The sequence below is a fragment of the Triturus cristatus genome, chromosome 12 (genome assembly GCF_964204655.1).
Source record: "Triturus cristatus chromosome 12, aTriCri1.1, whole genome shotgun sequence".
NCBI classification, from domain to species: domain Eukaryota; kingdom Metazoa; phylum Chordata; class Amphibia; order Caudata; family Salamandridae; genus Triturus; species Triturus cristatus.
The window spans coordinates 118,155,163-118,175,151 of NC_140595.1; the positions used below are offsets into that span (position 1 = coordinate 118,155,163).

General features: G+C 44.7%; 1 protein-coding gene across 3 annotated transcripts in view; it reads left to right on the forward strand.

Moving 5' to 3' along the window:
- LOC146772812 (uncharacterized) overlaps window positions 1-19,989 on the forward strand; it is a 90,348-nt gene that overhangs the window by 17,755 nt on the left and 52,604 nt on the right. Inside the window, exon 2 of one of the 3 annotated variants that reach the window (XM_085637748.1) lies at window positions 18,300-18,498. The exons of the other annotated variants lie outside the window; for them this stretch is intronic. The gene's annotated coding sequence lies outside the window, so the exon portion shown is untranslated. The remainder of the gene's footprint in view (window positions 1-18,299; window positions 18,499-19,989) is intronic. 3 annotated transcript variants of the gene reach the window in all.

Below are 19,989 nucleotides of genomic sequence, written 5' to 3' on the forward strand. Positions count from 1 at the left end.
AGTAGCAGAGAGAGTAGTAGAGAGTGTGTATTAGAGAGTGAGCAGTAGAGAGTGAGCAGTAGAGAGTGAGTAGTAGAGAGTGAGTAGTGGAGAGTAGTACAGAATGAGTAGTAGAGAGTAGTAGAGAGTAAGTAGCAAGGATAGTATTAGAGAGTAGTAGAGAGTGAGTAGTAGAGAGAGTAGTAGAGAGTGAGTAGTACAGAGTAGTAGAGAGAGAGTAGTAGAGAGTGAGTAGTAGGGAGTGAGTAGTGGAGAGTAGTAGAGAATGAGTAGTAGAGAGTGAGTAGTAGAGAGTAAGTAGCAGAGATAGTATGAGTGAGTAGAAGAGAGAGAGTAGTAGAGTGAGTAGTAGAGAGTAGTAGAGGGTGAGTAGTAAGGAGTAGTAGAGAGTGAGTAGTAGAGAGTAGTGGAGTAGTAGAGAGTGAGTAGTAGAGAGTAGTAGAGAGTGGGTAGTAAAGAGTGAGTAGTAGAGAGAGTAGTAGAGAGTGAGAAGTAAGAGAGAGTAGTAGAGAGTGTGTAGTAGAGAGTGAGTAGTAGATAGTAGTGGAGAGTGAGTAGTGGAGAGTGAGCAGTAGAGAGTAGTAGAGAGTGAGTAGTAGAGTGAGTAGTGGAGAGTAGTAGAGAGTGAGTAGTAGAGAGTATTAGAGTGAGTAGTAGAGAGTAGTAGATAGTGAGTAGTAGAGAGTAGTAGAGAGTGAGTAGTAGAGAGCAGTCAGTGTGTCAGTCAGTGTCAGTCAATCAGTGTCAGTCAGTCAGTTTCAGTCAATCAGTGTCAGCCAGTCAGTGTCAGTCAGTCAGTGTCAGCTAGAGCAGCTCTGCTGACCTGGTTCTCTCCCTCTAGAGCAGCTCTGCTGACCTGGTTCTCTCCCTCTAGAGGAGCTCTGCTGACCTGGTTCTCTCCTTCTAGAGCAGCTCTGCTGACCTAGTTCTCTCCCTCTAGAGGAGCTCTGCTGACCTGGGTCTCTCCCTCTAAAGCAGCTCTACTGACCTGGGTTCTCTGGCTCTACAGCAGCTCTGCTGACCTGGTTCTCTGGCTCTAGAGCAGCTCTGCTGATCTGGTTCTTAGGCTCTAGAGCAGCTCTGCTGACCTGGTTCTATGGCTCTAAAGCAGCTTCTCTGACCTGGTTCTATGGCTCTAAAGCAGCTCTGCTGACTTGGTTCTCTGGCTCTAGAGCAGCTCTGCTGACCTGGTTCTCTGGCTCTAAAGCAGCTCTGCTGACCTGGTTCTCTGGCTCTAAAGCAGCTCTGCTGACCTGGTTCTCTGGCTCTAAAGCAGGTCCGCTGACCTGGTTCTCTGACTCTAAAGCAGCTCTGCTGACCTGGTTTCTCTGGCTCTACAGCAGCTCTTTTGACCTGGTTCTCTGGCTCTAGAGCAGCTCTACTGACCTAGTTCTTAGGCTCTAGAGCAGCTCTGCTGACCTGGTTCTCTGGCTCTACAGCAGCTCTGCTGACCTGTTTTTCTGCACTCACGATGCACGCACCCGACTTCGCAAAAATATATTTAAAAATAATATAAGTTTATTGTAAGTACAAATATATTATTTTTATGAATATATTACACAATCGCTTGCCCTAATATGTATATGAAAGATACATACATATCATTTTGGAACATAAAATTATTTTGCGGGAGTCGCGCACCCAGCTCGCCCCAGCAGGTATATGACGTCACGCGGGACCCACAACCGCGCAAACAACTCGTACCGTAATGCGCATGTGTCGTGAATGCGCGGGAGCAGGAGTCGCGGACTGTTCGCATACCAATCGCGCACATCACGTGATATTAAATGTATATGATGTAACTGAAAGACACGCAGCCGTCGCACACCATACGCGGATCCTTCATGACTTTTCTACAATGGCGGCTAGAATGCGCACACCCAGCGTGATGTGTACGCATTGAGTGCGCGACTCCGAAAAAAAATTGAATTAAAAAAAAAAAAGAAAATAATATAAATATATTAAAATAAAAAATGAAAACAAAAAAATTAATCAATATTTCAGTCTTAATTTTTTTTGCAATTTTCTGAAAAATATGTTATTTAATTATTTAACATATTTATAAATAGTTAAAAACTAGAAAATAAATACAAAAAAATAGGTATAACTACTATCACACTTAAAAATTAGCATTTAAAAAACCTTTGAAATTCACTGAAAGAAAACATAGGTTTCAGAGACGCTATAGTTAGAAATTAGCATTTAAAAAACCTTAGAAATTCACAGAAAAACCATAGGTTTCAGGGGTGTTATAGTTAGCTGGTCATTTCACTCGTACAAAACCATAGAATGAGTAGTAGAGAGTGAGTAGTAGAGAGTAAGTAGCAGAGATAGTATTAGAGAGTAGTAGAGAGTGAGTAGTAGAAAGAGTAGTAGAGAGTGAGGAGTAAGAGAGAGTAGTAGAGAGTGTGTAGTAGAGAGTGAGTAGTAGATAGTAGTGGAGAGTGAGTAGTGGAGAGTGAGCAGTAGAGAGTAGTAGACAGTGAGTAGTAGAGAGTAGTAGATAGTGAGTAGTAGAGTGAGTGGTAGAGAGTAGTAGAGAGTAGTAGAGTAGTAGAGAGTGAGTAGTAGAGAGCAGTCAGTGTGTCAGTCAGTTTCAGTCAATCAGTGTCAGCCAGTCAGTGTCAGTCAGTCAGTGTCAGCTAGAGCAGCTCTGCTGACCTGGTTATCTCTCTCTAAAGCAGCACTGCTGACCTGGTTTCTCTGGCTCTACAGCAGGTCTGCTGACCTGGTTCTCTGGCTCTAGAGCAGCTCTGCTGACCTGGTTCTCTGGCTCTAAATCAGCTCTGCTGACCCGGTTCTATGGCTCTAGAGCAGCTCTGCTGACCTGGTTCTCTCCCTCTACAGCAGCTCTGCTGACCTGGTTCTCTCCCTCTAGAGCAGCTCTGCTGACCTGGTTCTCTCCCTCTAGAGGAGCTCTGCTGACCTGGTTCTCTCCCTCTAGAGGAGCTCTGCTGACCTGGGTCTCTCCCTCTAAAGCAGCTCTACTGACCTGGGTTCTCTGGCTCTACAGCAGCTCTGCTGACCTGGTTCTCTGGCTCTAGAGCAGATCTGCTGATCTGGTTCTTAGGCTCTAGAGCAGCTCTGCTGACCTGGTTCTATGGCTCTAAAGCAGCTCTTCTGACCTGGTTCTATGGCTCTAAAGCAGCTCTGCTGACTTGGTTCTCTGGCTCTAGAGCAGCTCTGCTGACCTGGTTCTCTGGCTCTAAAGCAGCTCTGCTGACCTGGTTCTCTGGCTCTAAAGCAGCTCTGCTGACCTGGTTCTCTGGCTCTAAAGCAGGTCCGCTGACCTGGTTCTCTGACTCTAAAGCAGCTCTGCTGACCTGGTTTCTCTGGCTCTACAGCAGCTCTTTTGACCTGGTTCTCTGGCTCTAGAGCAGCTCTGCTGACCTGGTTCTCTGGCTCTAAATCAGCTCTGCTGACCCGGTTCTATGGCTCTAGAGCAGCTCTGCTGACCTGGTTCTCTCCCTCTAGAGGAGCTCTGCTGACCTGGTTCTCTCCTTCTAGAGCAGCTCTGCTGACCTGGTTCTCTCCCTCTAGAGGAGCTCTGCTGACCTGGGTCTCTCCCTGTAAAGCAGCTCTACTGACCTGGGTTCTCTGGCTCTACAGCAGCTCTGCTGACCTGGTTCTCTGGCTCTAGAGCAGCTCTGCTGATCTGGTTCTTAGGCTCTAGAGCAGCTCTGCTGACCTGGTTCTATGGCTCTAAAGCAGCTCTTCTGACCTGGTTCTATGGCTCTAAAGCAGCTCTGCTGACTTGGTTCTCTGGCTCTAAAGCAGCTCTGCTGACCTGGTTCTCTGGCTCTAAAGCAGCTCTGCTGACCTGGTTCTCTGGCTCTAAAGCAGGTCCGCTGACCTGGTTCTCTGACTCTAAAGCAGCTCTGCTGACCTGGTTTTTCTGGCTCTACAGCAGCTCTGTTGACCTGGTTCTCTGGCTCTAGAGCAGCTCTACTGACCTAGTTCTTAGGCTCTAGAGCAGCTCTGCTGACCTGGTTCTCTGGCTGTACAGCAGCTCTGCTGACCTGTTTTTCTGCACTCACGATGCACGCACCAGACTTCGCGAAAATATATTTAAAAATAATATAAGTTTATTATAAGTACAAATATATTATTTTTATGAATATATTACACAATCTCTTGCCCTAATATGTATATGAAAGATACATACATATCATTTGGGAACATAAAATTATTTTGCGGGAGTCGCGCACCCAGCTCGCCCCAGCAGGTATATGACGTCACGCGGGACCCGCAACCGCGCAAACAACTCGTACCGTAATGCGCATGTGTCGCGAATGCGCGGGAGCAGGAGTCGCGGACTGTTCGCATACCAATCGCGCACATCACGTGATATTAAATGTATATGATGTAACTGAAAGACACGCAGCCGTCGCACACCATACGCGGATCCTTCATGACTTTTCTACAATGGCGGCTAGAATGCGCGCACCCAGCGTGATGTGTACGCATTGAGTGCGCGGCTCCGAAAAAAATTTGAATTTAAAAAAAAAAAAGAAAATAATATAAATATATTAAAATAAAAAATGAAAACAAGAAAATTAATCAATATTTCAGTTTTAAATTTTTTTGCAATTTTCTGAAAAATATGTTATTTAATTAATAAATATTTATAAATAGTTAAAAACTAGAAAATAAATACAAAAAAATAGGTATAACTACTATCACACTTAAAAATTAGCATTTAAAAAACCTTTGAAATTCACTGAAAGAAAACATAGGTTTCAGAGACGTTATAGTTAGAAATTAGCATTTAAAAAAGCTTTGAAATTCACTGAAAAAACATAGGTTTCAGAGACGTTATAGTTAGAAATTAGCTTTTAAAAAACCTTAGAAATTCACAGAAAAACCATAGGTTTCAGGGGCGTTATAGTTAGCTGGCCATTTCACTCGTACAAAACCATAGAATTTCCTCCGTTATAGTTAGTTCAGCTAACTATAACTCGCACGCCCGCAATGCACTGCTGATGATGTCACATATTGCATGATTCATGACATGGTCAGTGACATCACTGATGACATCTCAAATGACATCACTGATGACATCATCCACATGACAATCTGATACACCTCATCATACACTAGTATAACCTTTCATCACTCACTGTAAAATACAGAGTACCATATTTGAAACCATTGACACACCAATACCATTTACTACATACCCACTCACTGATTCCTAAGTCTATACACACAACTACCCATCCAACAACAGAATAATTTATACATGCAGTCACTAATTAATAGAACACTATCAAATGCACTTATACACATATATAGACATTGACACATCAGTAGTCATCTTAGTCGGTTATGCAGTCATCCTACTCACTCATGAAAAAAATGAATCGCACTTACATTTACTCACTTACACAATTATCCAACAGCACCTCATTTATTCAAACACATAGTAACTCATAGTAAAGATGTTAAAAAAGCACCATTACAATTATACACTCATTCATATAGTTACTCTCACAATCACTGATTCTTACACATACTTATTTATATACACCAACTCTCACATACAATGCCTTTTATTTTTTTACTTTGTTGAAGATGTACAACTACAACATATATTCGCTCACCAACACACAAATAAATACACTCAGTCACCCAAACAACTGTTTCCACATGCACTCTTAAACCTATACACCTAGTCAATCAACCATTCACACATCTATGCATAGTTACACACACCCCATCCAACCACACACAAACTCAGTGTCCCATACAAATACTCACCCAACTAATCAATAACTAATATACACACTCATGTAGTTAGTGACCAACTGATGCAGCATGTTATAAAACAACTGAGGCAGTGCTGCACACATTCACATAGTTTAGTTACTAATCCATGTATTAAGTGAGACACTTTTAATTACTCACTTAAACAGACAGTCAGACAGCTACTAAATCCTCCATCCAGACAGTTATATATCCACTCACTCTTCAATACAGATTGGTATATAATACATATTTAAATGTCAAACTAAACCACATTCACTGGATGATGTCATTAGTGATGACATCTCAAATGACATCAGTGATGTCACTGACCATGTCATGAATGATGCAATATGTGACATCATCAGCAGTGCATTGCGGTCGCGTGAGTTATAATTAGCAGAACTAACTATAACGGAGGAATGTCTATGGTTTTGTACGAGTGAAATGGCCAGCTAACTATAACACCCATGAAACCTATGTTTTTTTCTGTGAATATATATATATATATATATATATATATATATATTCACAGAAAAAAACCAGGGTTAGAGGGACGCTATAGTTAGGAAATAGAATTTAAAAAACCTTAGAAATTCATTATGAAAACCAAAGGTCACCGGGACCTTATAGTTAGCTTCAGAATTTACACACAAAAAAATAGAAATATAGCAGTTAGAGTTATGTCAAGAAACTATTACTCGTGCCTGAAGTAACTATAGCTCGCAGCCTATTACAAGACGAAATACTCTATTATGCAGCTTATTACAAGATGGGAAACATTTGAGTACTTTCACCGACTCCTCCAGTCGCACTCTAACTCTTGGCGTTTACAGTACTTTCCGTGCACAGCGAGGGTGACAACAGTGAAGCATATATTATGCTTCCACTGTAGACTCTGATATTGCGTTGTTGGCAGAGCTTCAAAATAAAGTGGTCATGAGACTTCCTTAGATGTGGAATTTCCAGTTCCAGAGTGTCCGACCATTGCTGAACGGCTACATTTTGCAGCTGTTGTTTAGAAAAAAGCTGAAACCCTTGAGATGGTGCTTCATCCAGAGCAGCCTAACAAATGTTGTTCAGGAGGTTACAGCTGAAAAACAGTCTGTGGAGAATACATTACCTTTTAATGAGAGATTACAAATCCAAGTGAGCAGTGCAGAAATGTATGCTGGGAGAATCTCACTGGGGGGATTCATTTAACCCTGTGTGTTAATTGTTACATTAGCCTGTAGACAATATTTCACATCCAGCCCGCACAACACAGGGAAAACGGTTAAGAATCAAGTCCTATCCAACAGCAGTCAGACTGGTATAAAGCAAGACAGAAAAGTCAGGCACCTTCCACCAAGTGTAACACTAACATAAAAGCCCATGCTCTATGCTGCTCAAACACAGTATCGGACACTCGCCTTACACAACGCTGCGTTCAGACTAACGGCCAAGGACTTCTCTTCACCAAGGAGATGAAAAAGTGAAAAGAAAAAAAAAAAGCTCATTGGGGACAACCCCTACATAAAAGAATAATAAATCACCATCTGAATGAATTAAGTCACTGTCATCGATTCACAAAAAACGATGGGGGTTGGGCACGAGACATCACACTTGTCAGATGACATTTCAGGAGATGACAATAGGGAAACTATAACATTCCCTGCACATAGCTTCAAAATATCATAGCAGATGCTAAGCCTACAGTTTTATCAAACAAACTCCATTGAAATTGATGACCATGGACATGCACACATGAGATTCAGGTAGGGTGTGGGGGCTCAACCTTCTATCCTGGAAAGCCAGTGGGCTGGGGAGCAAGGTGCAGAGAGGGGTAGAGATGCAATTCCTGAACAAGCAGGACCCGAATGTCATAGTACTGAAGGGGACACACCTGGCCAGTAGTGATAGTAAGTTCCTAGGGAGGGGTAGGTACAAAGTTCTAGTGCATTCTGCATTCAACTCAGGATCGCGGGGAGTGGGTATCCTGGTATGCAGGTCCCTCTCACTTGAGGTTACCAAAACATGGTGGGACCTAGGGATTTCCTTTGCAGTGGTAATTGGGACGTGGCAACGGGAGCTGGTAACGATGGCCTCGTGAATGTAGTCATGGATGTTAACGATGCTAGGAGATTGGCTGGCGAGTGTCCTGGAGGTGCTCATCATAGGGGGTGGGTCGGGAGAGGACCTCAAACACACATTGAGGAGAGACTGAGATAGGTTTGTTTATTACCGTCAACTGAGGGATAGAGACAAACGACTACAGGCATTTATAGAGGCTATAGATTTGTGGCGTGAGGAGAACCTCAATGCCAGACAATACTTCTTTATGTCAGGCGCAACAAGTTTGATGTGCAGCCTGGATTATTTCCTGGTCCCCTGAGCACAAGAGCAAAGATAGTCGTTCACTAAGTTCCTACCACAGTGGATTTCTGACCACTTGCTGCTGGGCATAAGGTCCCTATACGGCAGGTTAAATAGAGACTGGACCTGTGCGAACTGATTAACTGGCACACAAGAAAGTTCATGATGGCTGGCCCAGAGCACTATTTTAAAGAAAATGCTATTTTTGTCCTGTCACGGATCAGTGTCTGGGAAGCTTACAATGTAGTGGTCAGGGGTCTCCTGGTTTCGCAAGTAACCTGGGAAAAAGAGAGGCTTAAAACTATAGTGGAACTGGAAGATAGGAGACTTTTCAGTTGAGAAGCGGAATATGTGATACAACCGAGCTCCGAGTTGCTACATCGAGTAGCAGTATATGGGAGGAGTATAGGGTTACCGTTGATGGTAGGGCAAAGGCACAATATGGGGCTAATCAACAAAAGCTCTTTGAAGTGCAGTGACAATGTGGGCAAGCTACTGGCCTGGCTAGGGCAGAAAGAGGGAGGTCGACAGTGGATACCTTATATAAAAACCAAGGTGAGGACCCTGGTGGAAGAGACCTTTGCAACCTATTTTTCTGACTTGTAACAATCCAAAATGGGGGAACAATCAGAGGAACTCCAGAGGGTTGTTACCAGCATACCAATGTCCACATTAGATGAGGACAACAGACTATGTTGGATCAGGAAATTAGGGCGAAAAAGATTGGGAACACCATTAGGAAGCTTAAAGCAGGGAAGGCACGGGGACCTAACTGGTTTCCAGCTGAATATTTTAGACTTTGTGGGAGTAAACTCGGGGAACTGCTCCAAGAATTGCTGTACGAGGCAAAGAAAGTGGGAAGTATACCTATAGATCTTAGGACAGCCACTATTGTGTTTCTCCAGTAAGGCAAACCGGTGGATCAGTGAGCCTTTTACAGATCTATCACCCTGTTAAGCATTGAAGTCAAAATCTTAGCAAAGGTTCTAGCTGATCAGCTTATACAGTGATTGACAAATTGATAGTGGCAGACCAATCTGGCTTCATGCTGCTGAGGCCCAAGCAGCATGATCTCAGGAGGCTGTATGGTTGCCTGGCAAGATGGGGGCAATGGTGTTCAATGCAGAGAAGGCATTTGTCTCGGTAAAGTGGCGATTCCTAATGGCAATTTAGCAGAAGGTTTGCTTTGTTCCTGAGTTCTCAGCATGGATAAAGCTACGAGAGACCAGTGGCAAGGGTATGAGTCAACTGTGTACTGTCCAGGGAATTTGAAAAGAGGAGGGGGAAAAGCAGGGGTGCCCACTCTCCCCCCTGTTGTTTGTGCTAGCACTGAAATCATTGGCGAACTGGGGGAGAGTGAACACCTAGATATATGGGATACGATAGAAGCCAGATTGGGAAGACCTAAGCTCCCTGTACACAGATGATATTGTACTATACCTGCCGACCACGCTGCAGTCTGCTGTCCGAATAGTGGAAGTTCTGACCATATTAGAGAATTTCCATGCTACGCATTAATTGACACATCAGTGGCATTATCGATAACCCCATGGAGCCCCTCCCCTGACGAGCTGGGAGTGCCCCGTCTGCTGGAAGCGCGAGGGGGTCTCGATACCTGGACATGTACATAATGCTAGACCTGGCCGAGTTCCATAGACGTGATCTAGGAAAGGTCCTAGAAGAATATAGGGAAGAAGTGAGTCCCTTTTGCAGACTCCTCATCTCGCTGCTAGGTGGGGCAATCCTATATAAATTATAACGGTACCAAAATGTTTATAGATGCTGCAAAACTCGCTGTTTGAGGTCCCCGACAACATCTTGTGAACTGTGGGCAGACTGACAAGACTGTTATTATGGGTTGGTGGTTCACTGAGAATGGTACTGGCGACCCTAACTAGTAACCCCTACGATGGGGGAATATCCGTCCCCAATCTGAAGTTGTACTACTGGGCAGTGCAACAGTTGGTAGTGAACAATTGGGTGTTCGTGGACCAGCAGGAGCAGGCACTAAGGGCAGATTGACATGATATGGACACTCAGAGGTATCCATCTAGACTGTATAGCAAAGCTCGACCAGCCCGATGTCAGTCCACAACAGACTCAGTGTTCTGGATGTGTAAAAAAAAAACTATGCAGATGCTGAGCTAGGAAAGGAAGGTTACACTAGGCACAACCCGTGTAGGACTCCGACTTTATAGCTGATTTGAAGTGGCTTTTGGGGTGGAGACAATGGGACGTGTTGGGCAATTCCAAACTGGGAGACATGGGATAAGCATTACAGAAAAAATACCAGGTAGCGGAATCACTCAGATGAAGCACACGCCAGCATGTCACCAGGATAAACCACAAGAGGTGGCGAGAAACCCCCTAAAGTCCTGAATCTTGGATACCACCGTGCACAGGTTCTCCACTTCACATATCCACGTAACACTGTTGGACGCTAGTCAGCCCAACCTAGACACGCTGAAGGGGAAATGGCAACGAGACCTAGGGAGGGCAATGCGTGGAGAAGCATGCCAATACCCCATGGAGGTTGCAATTAGGTCAGGATTTTGACTGGTACAATTTAAAATCCTGCACCAAGCAGACATTATACGGACCAGACTCTACTATATTGGGAGGACAAACAATAAATACTGCCGGACAGGCTCTAGCACTGCTTCATACCTTATGGAGCTGACCATGCATACAGCCTTTCCGGTCCGGTTACAATACAGCACTAATAGTGGTTAGGAGAGATATTGTCAGGTTGTGGGTAGCACAATAATTGTAGCAGTGGAATAATGGGCAGCACATGGACAGGTACATGCTTGGGGAACTGTCTGTCTGCGGGGATGCCCTCTGAAGTTTGAGAACGTCTGGGGTCCAAGAAGAGACTTTTGAGACTAGGGATGAGCCCCTTAACTGGTAAAAGGACCCAAGGTGGCTACATAGAAATTGGAGCCTGGCTCGGGGGGAGCAGGGTTAAAAACGGGAAGGGAGGGCCAGGCACTTAGTGTTTACATGTCCTGACCCATGTAGGTGTCTTCCACAACCGTCCATTGTAGAACATTGAATACGAGTATATGTGATTCCAAGTGTCCGATCGAGTATTAGCGTTGTATTGCATTTGCTCATTGAAAACATCTTAATAGAAACTGTTTTTTAAAAATCCACTGAGATTATTCCCACATGTAGTGTACAGAGGTAGGCCCCTTAACAGATTAGCAAGTTCCTCAAGAAATGCTTATCATAAACTAAGACAAAGGGTTACAATCAAAACGCAGTTCCAAGAATATTTAGAAATATACTTTGTATTGGCTGTAGAATGTAAGGTGACCTCAGAGGGGAAGACAATGACCTCCTTTCTGTAAATCAGTATTTCCTAAAAGATTCAATGTACAGCAACACAGACTGTTTTCCTGGTTCCATAATATGGCAACCAGAATCTATCTGGTCAGCAGACTTTTGAACCCTAAGACCCTTTGCCACTTTCAGAATCATAGCATGCCTCCCACTTTTAGAATCTGGTCGATTCGCTTCAGGTTTAGAATGTTTTAATTCTGCTAACATCGGATGGTGGAATGCCTGTGAGTTTAAAAAAGGTTTCATGTCCATGAGCTTCCTAATTTGTAGCATGCTCAAATGTCCCACTGTCCATGAGTGAAGCAAGCTAGCTGACCAGTTTTAGGATTCTAGACTGCCCACCAGTATCAGAATGAATGTGTTTCTCACCCATGGCTGGATCCCATTTTTCAGATTTAATGCATCACCTCTAATCTCAGAACCCCAGTGTGCTCACCAGCTTCAGACTTGTGGCATGTCCTCCGGGAGATGGATTTACCCTCATTTAGATGCATGTCACTCAGTTTATGAATTCTAGCATGCCCCAGACCTCGGAATCCTAATCTGCCCACTGGTTTCCGAAAATTGACCTCCGCCTGGTTGTCAGGCCAGGCCAATGTCAACTATTTCTTGACATGCACATCAGTTTAATGAAGATACGCCCGCTCTATTTAAGCCCTGCACAGGCTCTAACCTGCCTGCTGTGGGATGGAGTCATACTGAGACTTGACCAGGGCCTATGCACCTCTGCACCCCATGCCTCAATATGCATCACCTCTTGCCATCGTTAGCCCTCTATTGACTCCATTGATGTACATCATGCTCCTCTTTGTGCCTAGCCACATAACCCTGCCTTGCTGCACAATGCACTTCCCAGCACATACACCTACCCCCATGTTGTCACATGTAAGCACTTGCTGCCTCTTCCCCACTGCTCCAAACATCGCTGTTGCTGGCCCGCGCCTCTCGCTGATGCTGGCCCGCGCCTCTCGCTGATGCTGGCCCGCGCCTCTCGCTGATGCTGGCCCGCTCCGCTCGCTGTTGCTGGCCGGAACCGCGCGCTGTTGCTGGCCCGCGCCGCTCGCTGTTGCTGGCCGGAACCGCGCGCTGTTGCTGGCCCGCGCCGCTCGCTGTTGCTGGCCGGAACGCGCGCTGTTGCTGGCCTGCGCCGCTCGCTGTTGCTGGCCCGCGCCGCTCGCTGTTGCGGGCCCGCGCCGCTCGCTGTTGCGGGCCCGCGCCTCTCGCTGTTGCTGGCCCGCGCCGCTCGCTGTTGCTGGCCCGAACAGCGCGCTGTTGCTGGCCCGCGCCGCTCGCTGTTGCTGGCCCGTGCAGTTCGCTGTTGCTCGCCCGCGCCGCTCGCTGTTGCTGGCCCGAGCCGCGCGCTGTTGCTAGCCCGAGCCGCGCGCTGTTGCTGGCCCGCGCCGCTCGCTGTTGCTGGCCCGAACCGCGCGCAGTTGCTGGCCCACGCCCCTCGCTGTTGCTGGCCCACGCCGCTCGCTGCTGCTGGCCCGCGCCGCTCGCTGTTGCTGGCCCGCGCCGCTCGCTGTTGCTGGCCCGAGCCCCGCGCTGTTGCTGGCCCGAGCCGCGCGCTGTTGCTGGCCCGCGCCGCGCGCTGTTGCTGGCCCGCGCCGCTCGCTGTTGCTGGCCCGCGCCGCTCGCTGTTGCTGGCCCGAACCGCGCGCTGTTGCTGGCCCGCGCCGCTCGCTGTTTCTTACCCACACTGCTTTCCAACACTGTGTGTGATACTTACATCTCATCCTATCTGTTTCACCCCTTTAGCTAAGCCTTTTGTCCTGGGCTATCTTTACCCAAAACCTCCCAGGCCCCCTTTATGTTAGTAATGCTAATGTATCTATGAGATGGCTCCACCGTAACTCTTAAGTGTGTCACCAACTTTATAGCACGTAGTAAAGGCTCGGTTCGTGGGCCTTCTGTGTGGGTCTTAGCACTAAAAAGTAAATAGAAACTTGCTCAGTCACTTTATGTTCTTTGCAGGCAAAACAGAATTTTCCAATATCTTCATAATGTAAGAAATAATTGTCTATCATTCGTTTATGACCACTATACAGTTAAGGAGGTGGGAGGGACAGAAATAAAACTAGCGAGGGTAAAACTTTGGAGTTGAACTCCGAGGAGAAACGAGGAACCTAAAACGGGGCCCGTGGAGAGGGGAGGAAGGGCATGGATATTGTAGGAAGCCGCCAACCGATAGACTCTTTTAAAACGAACGAGAGAAGTCCGATAAAGTGAGAAAGAGACAGGCTGGTGGGTAAAAGTGATACAAAAGCGATATGGTAAAAGTAAAATTAAGAACAACACAGGAGAGAATGGAATAGTAACATGAAAAAGAAAGCTCAAAGAAGGTGATAGGGTGAGAGAGAAGGAGGGACTCTGAGCTGGAGAGAGGAAGGCTACAGAGTGACAGGGTGGGGGAGAAGGAGGGACTCGGAGCGGGAGAGAGGAAGTTTAATGAAGCGAAGGAGTCAAAAAATACGAAAGAAACAACGTTTATTTAAGTGCCCATTAATGGGCCCACTGGTTCAGAGGAGAAACACGTCCAGCCACCACCAGATCCAACTGCTTCCCCCTCGAATTCTAAATGACATCACCATTGGCATTGTAGTAATTCCATGGGCATTAGTAAACAAATTTACAGTGGCATTCAAACATGCTTGTGGTGCTCTGCAAACGTTTTGAAAGTGACCATACTTATTACACTTTATACATTTCCTTCTTAATGCTGGGCATTCCCCACTATTGGCCAAATGCATTTTTGAACCACATCTGTAGAAGCTAGGTTTAGTCCCCTTCAAAACCCCAGCTTTCACCAGCTCCTTAAACGATTGTACCATACAAACAGGAAAAGAGATTTTAGCTTCTTCTGCTGTTATTGCTTTAGCTGACTGAAATGATCTTTCTATGCCTTTCGCCAAATCCAATACTTAGGCCGAAGTAAGATTATGACATGCTAACAGTCTTTCTTTGACTCACAATTGAATACAAATTGATCTCTGTTACAATTATCAACATTAGCTCCAAATTCACAGTTAGCCGTTAGTACTCTTGGTGCTGCTACATACTCTTCAGCTGACTCCTCAGCATATTTCTTTCTTTTATGAAAACTGTGTCTTTCAATCATCATGGTGGGCTCATCTACAAACTGCTTTTCCAATCTTGCTACTGCTTCTTTAAAAACATTCCAACCATCACCTTGACTCCTAGGTGCGGGCATAGGAGGTAAGTTTTCAAAACTTTCAATGGCTGCCATGCCAAGAAAACTAAGTAACTGTAGTAAGCTCTCTTCAATTTCAGAGCAGGAATGAGATACAGGAACACAGGAACAGATGGTTGAAAATGGAGATGTTTATTTCTGGAGTAAATGACCCACGACAAGTCACATACGAATCCAGTCTTCATCTGAACATCTCCCTGAGATTCTAGATCCCAAGAAGCATTCTACATTTTGCTTACATGGCTACATTCCATAAAGTTACATTAACCCATAAAGAACTATACAATATAATCAACTTACTACAGTAACATAGCTTTTTTCCTTTCTGCTGGAAACACATTTTCATCAATTCCTAATAAATAGTTCTCGAAAGTTTTAAACCATTTATTCCAAATTAACTTTGGTTTACCTGGTACCTGTAAAAGAATTGCAGGTTGATTACATAACTGTGAGCTGGCCATGACTTCTTTTATACAATAATAAACACTGCACAAGTGTAAGGTAAAAATATATTTAAAAAAACTGAAACTCCAAAACAACCAAAATGAGGAACAATTTTTGTGTAACTAAATTCACAATATGCACATCTTAAGTGTGCACATCACTGCGTAATCAGTTTGCAGTCCAACGACCAAGTTAGTGTGCATGTCACTGCTTGATGAAATCCAACCAAAAGGAGCGAGAAGAAATAAATTCAATATAATCTCCAATGTGTGTGTCACTGACACGCAAAAAGGCTGGCGAAGTTTCACTTCCGAGACAAGTGTGCGTATCACTGATATGGGCTGATGCGCACTGGTAATTAAACATCTAAACCTTTCCAATGACGAAGCTCTGGAACTCCTGAAGCCTTCCTGAATGATTCCAAAATGGCTGCCAAAGAGCGTCTTGTACGTTTTTGTTTTCATGGGCAGTGGAGCTTGGAGTCAGATTATACACCCCACGTAGCGTGTCGTGTAACGTCACAGCAGCGCGTTATCAAACCCCTTCACAGACACGTGAGGCAAGCTCCTGAACAGGGTGCGCGTGCACACATCCACCCAGAACGAGATCTCAGGTGGCACAGTAGCGTGCAACCTCTTTAACGGTAAGCACTACTGTGACTCTCACAGTACCTTACTCAAATTGCCAGCAGATATATACATGACATCCAGCTGGAGGTTTTAAAACATCACAGTCTTCGCTGTCTACTGCTCACTCCCCACAATCTTCGTCAGCTAGCACTTCGACACAAATCTTGCTAGTTGATCGCCTCAGGATCTCTCTGCAACAACATAATTTAAAAGGTAACTCCTACATAGTGGGCCGGCACTAGTAACTCGTCGCCATTTTAATGAAGCGATGAAGTAAAAAAATATAAAATAAACTAAGTTAATTTAAATGCCAATTAATGGGCCCACTGGTGAGGAGGAGTAACGCGTCCACCTACCACCAGATCCAACCGCTTCACCCTCGCATTCCTAATGACATCACCATTGACATAGTAATAATTCCATTACAGTACATTCCAATCACATACTGAATACCTACTATAAGACCACAAGTACCCATACCACAGGAAGGGTACAGAGTGACAGGGTGGGAGAGAAGGAGGGTCTCCTAGTGGGAGAGCGAATTTGTTATGATCTTCTCACATGGTAACACTACTGGGGAATTAGACTCTTCCCTTGTCATTGTTACCTAGGAGTTGGAACAATGCCTAGGTCAGTAATGACATCATAGAGCATCATACACTGGGTGTAAGGAATGGTTGGAGTGTATACAGACAGCTCGAGTGAGAGACAAGTTGGAACTGATATGGTAAGAGGGGAAAAGGGTGAGAGATAAAGCCTACTGAGTAATAGCGTAAAGGCGAAGGAGAGGGCAGCGAGATGGGTTGAGAGAGAAAGAGAACTGAATGGTGAAATGAAAAAAGGGAACAAAGCACTATATGGAGAGGGCGCAGAGGTATTGAACGAAAGAGAAGTTATCAACTCACTAGAATACAAGAAGCATTCATCAAGAACAAAAACACAGATGTGTACACATTCAGACACGGGCAGTGCTGGGCGGGGAAATAGGGGTCATAATTTGCAGACCGTGATAAACCAGGGGTGAGTATGTATGGAGATAGGAGCAGAAAGAAGCGGAGAAACCTAAAGACCAGCGTGAAGATAGGTAAAAGAGGAGATGGGTTAATATGAGTGAAGAATAAAGACGGACAAGGTACGTGAGTTAGAGAAGTGGGATGTGTTGTGTGTGGAAGAGGGGGAGACACTATGGTAAGGTGCAATGAGTCTCAAGCGAGAAGAGACATTCGTTTGAGAGTGGAGGAGAGAGAACCTGTGTGTGAAGGTGATGATGATACTTTTCAGTGGACTAACGCAAGTATTTAATAAAGATTAGGGCTATATGGATAAGCGTCCCAGTAAGGCCTTAGCTATTGTTAATGTTGTAAGTGCAGTGGCACCGTGGCCCAATGTGGGGGGGCAGCTCCACCTCATTATAGCTGGCATTTGCTCCCTAACCGCTCTGGCTTGGAGGCCATTTTACTGAAGACTTGGCTTTTCCCTTGAGTGTGCTGCGATGTCCGTCTCTGTTCTTGCCATAGCGCTGGGATGTCCCTGGGTAGCTGCGCGCTTAACAAATGCTGTTTTCATTTCATATAATTTTCCCTCATTCACATTTAGCCCATTGCACCATTTCTGAGACCTCCTTTCTAGGGTGTGTGGAGGTTAGGAGAAGGCGTTTGTGTCTGAGAAGCTGTGCAGGTGGGATGTGTGTTTGAGTTATTCCAGTACTAGGCAGATGCTATGAGCCGGGGTGTGTGGCTCAGTGGACTAATGCGCCCACTGTAGGGGCCTGTGTTCGACCTCAGCGTAACAGGTTCAAATCCGGGTGGGACCACTCAGTCTTTCATCCTTCTGAGGTCGATAACATGAGTTCAACTGAGTTGGGTAAGAAAAGAATCTGTTATTAACGGCCAAGAGACATGGGGTGAATGTGCGCTTTACAAATACACGTTATGTGAGCGAAAGAAGCCCTTTGTTAAAAGTTCAGTGAGGTTATGAGTGAGAGAAGTGCTGTATGTGAAGGGGCTTTGAGCCTCAGTGTGAGTGAAAGATGCTCGCTGTGGAGATGCTGAAAGAAAATTGTAAATGAGACCCTGAGAGATCTGCTGATGAGGTATTATTGCTATGGGTGAGAAGCCATCCCTCAGCTGTCTTGATGCTATGAGGCTGGTCTGAATAAGTTAAGCTGTACAATTGGTGTGCACGTGGAATGAAAGATCTGTGCTGGTGCTGTTTGAATGGTGTGACTTGGAAAGTGGTATTATGTTTTTTTTGTTGGGGCTTTTTAAAGTATCAACTCATGCCTTCCTGGGTGTTATTCAAACTGAAAAAACTAGTGGTAATGAGAGCATGTTGCATTTACCCAGTTTGGTCTGTTGCTGAGCATCCTGTAAAGCAACAAGGTGTCTTTGTCGTGTTTTAAATAAATATCATTCTTTCTGCCTCCTTGAAGTCTGGAATATGTTTAATAACTGAAAGCATGGAAAGTAGTAATGGAGAAACCAACCTACATAACCCCTCACAAAGTTGTTGAGCGCACAACGCTAACCCGCCTGTACATTGCATTACTTTTGTACATGTTCTTCACATAGGCAAACGACAGAGTCACATGATCAAGAGGGAAACCCCAGATAACATGAGCTGAGGCAAGGGACCCCCGTTCTCCTGAGAAAATGGTGGAAAGGACCGTGAAGAAGGGATATACTGCAGAATCTTCTCTTCTGAGCCAACTGGACTCCAACTTGCTCGCCTACGAGTGCCAAAGTGAAAACCAGGCCTAGGCTTTCCTAGGTGAGAAGGCCTGCACGTCTTGCTATACCACAAGAATGTATTGTAAATACGATTTCAAAACAGCTTGGCTGATGCTAAGCCCCATTCTAATAAAAGCAGTACTATTCATACGTTTACAGCCGTAAGGGAGATGTTCTACAAACCGTCTTCTATGTTTTTTTTCTTCAAATAGGGTCACATGTATGAAAATAGAATTTTGCAATGACCAGATAGCGATTTTTAAGAAATTGTAGCGATGTAACAAAACAGACAGAAAATAGCGCTTCCCTAATTACGATTTCTTAGAATTGCAAATGCAATTAGGGAATCGTTATTTGTAATTGTGCCTCCATTCATTCCTATGGGCCTCAAGGCCCACAGGTGCGAATGGTCTTGCATTACCTAAATTGCGATTACCTAATTGGTAATCGCAAATTAGGTAATGCAAAGGCAAGGATGCCCGGGGCCCTAAGGCCCCCTGAAGAGCCCCTAAAAATACAAAGGTTCACATGTAAGGCACACATCGCTACATGGCACTTTGAAAATGCAGTTGTGTGCATTTTTCAGTGTTTTGCTCATGAATACCATCAACTTGAAGTTGATAGTAATAGCGTTTACTAAATGTACAGTTCACATTTACGAAAGGCTTCTTACATGTACATTAGGTATTCTCAAACTGCGATTCCCTATTTGTATTCACAATTTAGGTAATCGCTAAAAAATGCCATTACCCAAAATGCCAAATCCTTTCATACATTCAGAAAGGCCATATTCGCAAATGGGCAAATTTAGCGATTTGCACCGTTTGCAAATGCAAAATACTTTGATAAATGTGGCCCATAATCTTTATTAGTTATTTGCAAAAACAAACAAAGACAGCATGGTAAAGCAAGTAAAAAAGAAACAAATTGTGCCATGTCATAAAATCCATATCATCAATAGTGTCATAATACATTAACAAGCGCAAGTCGAGCAGGTATAAGAGCAAAACGAGATATGGGGAGGAGGGTAAGATTGTGCAGTAGTTGCATGTTGTATATGCATAGTTGAAAATACAGTGAACAACTGATGGTCTCCATGAGTGAGTGAGATCGAGTGATCTGATTTTGCTCCCAATGGGTTGCATTATTGGTGTTTAAGAATAAATAGTTAAGGTGGAGTATATAGTGCATCTTGCTGCTTTAGTCCATAGTGGGGGAGCTGTCTATCTATGGTGGTATGAACGATAGGGTAGCATCATCAAGTGAACCCCACATAGGCCTGCTGGGAGTGCGCCTAGGAGTAAATTGCAACGCGGTGTAGTCTGCTCCTCTAAGAAATGCAAGCCACTCTCGCCACATATGAAAGGATACAATACCGGAGTTCTTCCTATTGGAGAGAATCAGTTTACAAGACAGAGATAGCTTTAAGTCTAGAAGAAGCATGTCAACTTCCCTTTTTATTTGTAAATCGAGTTGCCCTAGTAATAGATATGAGTATTCATGAGAGGGGGTAATGCCCAAGGTACATTTT